Source organism: Nothoprocta perdicaria, unplaced genomic scaffold (assembly GCF_003342845.1).
Source record: "Nothoprocta perdicaria isolate Ctin4 unplaced genomic scaffold, notPer1 scaffold_25, whole genome shotgun sequence".
Taxonomy (NCBI): domain Eukaryota; kingdom Metazoa; phylum Chordata; class Aves; order Tinamiformes; family Tinamidae; genus Nothoprocta; species Nothoprocta perdicaria.
Genome location: NW_020455477.1, coordinates 5646462 through 5652495, shown reverse-complemented (window position 1 = coordinate 5652495; position 6034 = coordinate 5646462). Strand labels below are relative to the sequence as shown.

The window sequence follows — 6034 nt, the reverse complement described above, 5'->3', positions numbered from 1 at the left end:
CCTGACATGATAATCATAAATATATTTTACTTTTGAATACATAGGCAGGAGCAACTCAATGCTCAGGGAGAGTTTCCAAACGTAGCCCAGCCTTCTAAATATATAATATAGTGTATGAAAAGTAGGTATCAAGTTTACAAGGGAATACCTTTAAAGTTGGCATTAGAGTGACCATACAGATGTTGTTATACAAGAATAAGAAATATCAGCAAACTTGGACAGACTCAGTCTTTGTTGAGTGCTTGGGCAGTTTCAAACATTGATTTATTCCTTAGACTAAAGTAACTAACAAATGATTAAATAAATCTGGGTGCTTGCTTAGAGAACCTATTTTTTGTTCAGTTTCTGCTTCCTGGATTTGTCCCTAAATTGAATTAATAGCAATAAAATGATTGGTATTGKTCAGATCAGGTTTAGACTCATAGGAAATGGCTACACTCTGAGAGGAAACACAGTGATTGGATTTGTGAACTGTTTAGATCTCAACTGTTGGGGCAGTTCTGTGCCGTGTGACTTGTCCAAATAGAGTTTGTCCTCTTTACCTAGACACTAGTCAATGCTACACTTAATGGCCTCTCGCAGGCTGAATTAGCTGCATTAGCATTAGCTATATTATATTATATTATATTATATTAGCTATAGCATAGCAGCATGCTAACAGGGTTAGACCTGAGTCTTCATGGCAAACAGCATGTGAATCAGTGCCAATGCAGGCTGCACTTTGTGAGGTAGATATATCTTTAGTATATCAATATCCTTTATCTTCAGTAAGGTCAATAATTAATTCATGAAGTGCAAACAAGTCTGTAAAGGAAGTCTCTGAGGAAGAGATATGGTTTCATGAGATAGGTCTAAAAATAAGATCTTTTCACAAGAGAAGAAAAAGAAAGAAAAATGAAGTAGTGAATACACATGTACTTTGCAACCTCAGAAAAGACATTTTGATTATAATCCAGCTTGTCTTTGTGCATTATGTGTTATGATTTCTTCAAGTGATTCCTACATCTAGAACTTCATATTGAGAAGGCTATTTCTTTAAGATGATGTTTAATTTTAGAAGATGTTGTGTCAAAATCATTTTATATGACGGGTGTGTTCTGATATCTGCCGCTTCAGAGAAGTTATTAAATTAAAAGCTGTCTGTAGAAATAAAACATATTGTTTCTTTGTTTGCATTATTAGTCATTAAATGCATGCAGTAAGGAGATCTACAGAAAATGACTCCTGTTGCCTTCTGCCTTGTTTCTGCTCACCTGAATAGAGATGGGGTTTGGATGGTCACTGTGGTGAGCCTTTAGTTAACCCAAGTACAGCAAGGTAAAAGCTGTGTCTGTAAGCAGACAAGTACATCTGGTCTCCTAACACAGAGAACCTGAGTTTAGGCGCCTGTTAGGTCCCTGATGGTTGAATATTCATTCACTCAGATCCAATATTGCCTTATTGAGTTGATGGAAGGAGGAGCACGTTTTCTCAAAGACCGTCAGATTCATTTGGGGGCTCCTGAGTCCAGTCACTGTGTTATATCCATGGAAATGACTACCTGTATAAACCCTCCCTCTGTAGAAATCTGATGTTAGAAGGGCAATTTAGATTAGGTATATGGTAGCCCTAATGTGTGAACCCATTCAGGTCTAGCACTGACCCTAATGCAATAAGCCTCTGGAAGCCGAGTGCTATGAAACCTGGTACAGAGATACTGAATAGCTCTGCAGGAGATGGCTTTGATACAGCAAAAATCACATTGTTTTGGAGCTAATTGGTAAGTTTAACTAAACCAAGCCTGATTCCTCACAAAGATGGTGTGAGGAAAGATGCTGAAACATTTGCACTGCACCCTGCTCAGATTCTGTAACACTTTCCTTCTCTTGGCTTTTCCACTATCTATAACCCAGTGCCTTGTTCTCGGGGAATCCCTGTGTRCTTGGGGAGCTGATGGCACACGCACACATTGCACACAGCCCACCGGGAACTGCTGCTGAAGTACTCGAATCTGTACAAACTGCTTAAACAGTGCCTCTAACGGACTAATGTGGAGCATGTGGTCTAGCTTTCAAAAGCACCGTGTTCCTCTTCAAAATACTGATTTACTGCTTCCTCCAAAAGCAACATCTGAGCCTTCCTCTCCTTGAAGCACAGGAGTGTTTAAAATATATATCTGGGGCAAAGATAGCCTTTAAAAATGCCTGGAATACTCAACTGTAATTTTCATCCGTTAATAATAGTTCAGAAGATATTTGCACCTAACTAACTTTTGACAATTTTGGCAATGTCATAAGAGTATCCTAAATGATCGTTTCAGCTCATCKTCTTCGCATAACAGTTCACAAATAAAGCTCAAGTCATGAGACTATCAAAACTCATTGCTATCTCTTACTTGGGCAGCCTTAACCAGACAAGAGCATATAGAGGGAATAAACTTGTAAAAGGATTCTTTCCTAATTTATGGAAAGGTTTACATTAATAGCACAAAGACAGCCAAGGTCAATAGTTCCAAATAACCCAGAGCACAGGTGAGGAATTAAACCTTTTCACCTGTGTATAATGAGGGTGGAGAGGATTCTCCACTGTTGCTTTCCCCCATACCACCTGGAAAGGGTTAATGCACCACTTAACCAGAGAGCATGCACCTGAGAGGCCCAGCCTGGCCAGTGCCTCTGAGCTATAAAAGGCAGCAGGCAGGTACTGACTGACTGGTTGCTGGAGAGGAAGGAAGGAATGAGGAAGCTCTGCATGATAACCAGGAACCAGAGACTTCAGAGGTCTTGTGCAGCTTTGGCTTGGAAACTGAGGAGCTCAGTGGTAAGTGATTTATGAGAATGGGATGGTCAGAGCTCATGCTGGGTAATGGAGAAACGGTGTTGTTTTTAAAAGGATGACAATGAGCAAGAGGTKTGTGGAGAGAGGTCTCTCACTAATGAGAGTTTAGCTTGTCAAAGGGGTGATTCCCAAATTTGCCATTAACACCAGAGACTCTGAGGATCTAGTGTGAGTTTAGCGAGGGTGGCCTCCTGAGGATGTGGAGGAAAGGCTTTTGTACTTGACACAAGCAAGAGTATTTGCATGGTTCTTCTGAACTTCCCTGGCTGCTTCCAGGAGATGTAAGCCTTCTGAAGCAAATGTTCTGATGTTATCAAATGAAAAAGAACAAGCTGGTCAAGCAAAAAAAATGTTGCTGTGAAGTGTTTTTTTTAGTAGTTGCTATAAATGTAGCAGGGATACGAAAGTGTAGGTTTAATTTTTGGTGAGACTTTATATTTTTTCCGGGACTAACAAGTAAAGTTSATGTCACTTTAACCTCTTTAACCTTTTCATAAGTGTAACACAGTATTTTAACATGGACTGGGATAATGTGATGGGAATTTAATTTTCTTTTGTTGTATGATGGGACTTGGTTAATTTTAACCTTGTGGGTTTTTTTGAGTTAAAGAAKGAAATGTGAATAATGACAGGCTACCAGTAAGAAAAATATTTATAAAGTGCAAAATATAGTGGTTGAGTGTCCAAATTTTGTGTGTTTCATTGCACTGCTCTAGAAATATCCTTAGCCCTTAAAGGACAATGCAACCTACATAATTATTGGTAATCCAAGGTTCAACACTGAGAAACTGTTATTTAGGCCATAAAATGGCTCAAAAAGCTCAATTATTTTAAATATCATCATACGCTCACAAAAAAAAAAAAAAAAATCACATGAAATTCAGTTAAGATTGAACTTAAATGATTTTAAGTCCAGGAAATTCATTTCCAGGCCAATTAGTTTCAGCCACACTGAAGCTAGAAACTTACCTCTTTCAGGAAATGGCCAGATTCATGTCTAGAAAGGCCTGCTCATATTCTACTCTAGGAGGTCGGTATAAATCTTTGGTGCATTTGTTAATCTTTTAAGCTGGGGAATGTAAACCTCTAGAAGCTTGTATTTTCAGAATTCTGTAACTACACCTCCAACTGATTATTTCACTTTTTGTCTATAATAATGCCCCATTCTATTCTCTATGTATTATTCGTATATGCCTTATATTTCATCACCAACCCACTAACGTTAAAATCATACTATACCTGAAATATAAACACCATCACACTGAAGTTGAGAACACATTATACTTTAGAAATAATTACTATCATGCTGAGGCAAGGTTGCCACCTTTTTTTGTGAAGCCACAAAGGCTTTTCTGGTTACTGGTGCCTTTTCCTACCTGTACTGGAAGCCAACTTCTATGTTTTCTCTTGTGCCTTTTCTTCTCCAAGTAGGGTAGGGTTTTTTTTTTTTTTAAACATTTCACACTCAGCCTTCTAGTTAGCTGTTTTCTGCCACATGTGAAAGTGGCATTAGCCAATTAGGAAGTGCTGCCTTTGATAACTCCATTCACTCTATATTTGTCCTTCATGTCTCCACTGCAGATGCGCAGTTGGAGACCCTTATGTTACAGAGGAAACATCTCCAGCATCAACCAAAACAATGTCTTCCTTTACCCATGCCAGCAGTCTGTGTGTCAAGCTCATCCCTATTGGCAGTCCTTGTCTCTGTTTGCTCTCAACACARTTTTGTGAATTTTTTAGTATTGAACAAAGGCTCTTCTATATACTTGGCCAAGTGCTTCTGCAGACAACCTTTCTTTATGGCTGGGATGTGGGTTATAATGGCATTCCTGAGAAATGGGACAGAATGCTGTGATGGACTGGCAGCATGCCTGTATTTGCATGACAAAGGAGTCCAACTAGAGCGCTGAAAATCCCTGTGGTGAGAGGCACCATGTTAATAACGCTCGTCTTGTAGGTTGAGTTATTTAATTGTGCATTACTAGATCTTATCTGGAAGTCTGTAGCCTGATTGGCCTCTTAGCTGTGGGGTTCTAAAGGCTTCCCAAAGATGACTGCTGATAGGTACTGTCTCTTCTGGAAGTTTTCTTCACAGCATTGTTGCTCTTGGTTCTCATCTCTCTGCTCYCTTTAAGCCATAAGCTGAACATCAGCGTTGTGTCTGGATGCCTGTAAGTGGCATAGAATTGTCACACTATCTTATCCCTTTTATTGCATTGGTAATGTGCTATGTGCAGTCCAACTATCCTGACTTTTGATTTGTGCTTCCTTATAATGATTACAAAGCAATAAAGAATTTGAGGTAGACAATGTGTGCAGGGATGTCCTCATTCTGTACTCCACCAGTCATGTTTTGAAGAACGACTACTCAACTTTTTATCTGAAGTTATCGTGTTTGTGGCTCAGGCTCTTAGCTGTAATATTTATTAAATTTATGTATATTAATAAGTGCTAAACATGTATTGAAATAACATGCCACAAGGATGTGCTTTTAACCTGTTGAACTAAATTAAACTTACTCTTGGTGTAAAGCGAAGTTGTACAACGCCAAAAAAAAAAAAGGCACAATTGGCTTGTGTCCTTGTTAAGCATCCTATTGAAATCTTTGTTCATTTTCTCAGTATTTAGTCATGCTCCATATGAAGGTTGCTTGATGTTTTATAGAAAAGCTGAACTTCTCTGACTTTTGTGGTACCTCAGGTCAATAGTGCATAAATGGRGTGAGAAAACTTTATATTTGAATTATGTTGTCTGACTATAATAATTAAAACCACTAATGTTGTTCTAATGCTGCCTTTGTTACAGCAATCACAGCAGTGARTGCTACATCTCACCTTATGTTATTTTCAAAAAGCCTTTCATGCTTATGTATTTAATTATCTAGCTTTCTTTTAATGTATTTGTCAAGCAATCTTAAATATATTATTGCAATACCATATCTGCAATACTATCTCCACATAAACAAATGTGCTTTTTAACTACAGCATTGAGAACTCCCTCTGGTAGGATTCCCAAACTGCTCTGCAGGTTGCTGGCTACAGCAGACTACCAAAACAAATCTCTTACCATGATCAAGGTCAGAGCCAGGTCAGTCATTCACAGAATATTGCATCTCTTCTTGGAAGCAGGAAGCATTTGATATTTGATTTCCCTGTGCACCAGCCTTTGATGGATTTTCCTTTTCTTTCCTGCAGAGGGAAGAATCTGTTATGTTAAA

The 6034-nt window shown here is 38.6% G+C and overlaps 1 protein-coding gene across 4 annotated transcripts in view; it reads left to right on the top strand.

Moving 5' to 3' along the window:
• The first annotated feature begins 2707 nt into the window (after nt 1–2707).
• PLSCR5 (phospholipid scramblase family member 5) overlaps nt 2708–6034 on the top strand; it is a 69527-nt gene continuing 66200 nt past the window's right edge. For all 4 annotated transcript variants that reach the window (XM_026040126.1, XM_026040124.1, XM_026040122.1 and 1 more), the window contains exon 1: nt 2708–2799. The gene's annotated coding sequence lies outside the window, so the exon portion shown is untranslated. The remainder of the gene's footprint in view (nt 2800–6034) is intronic.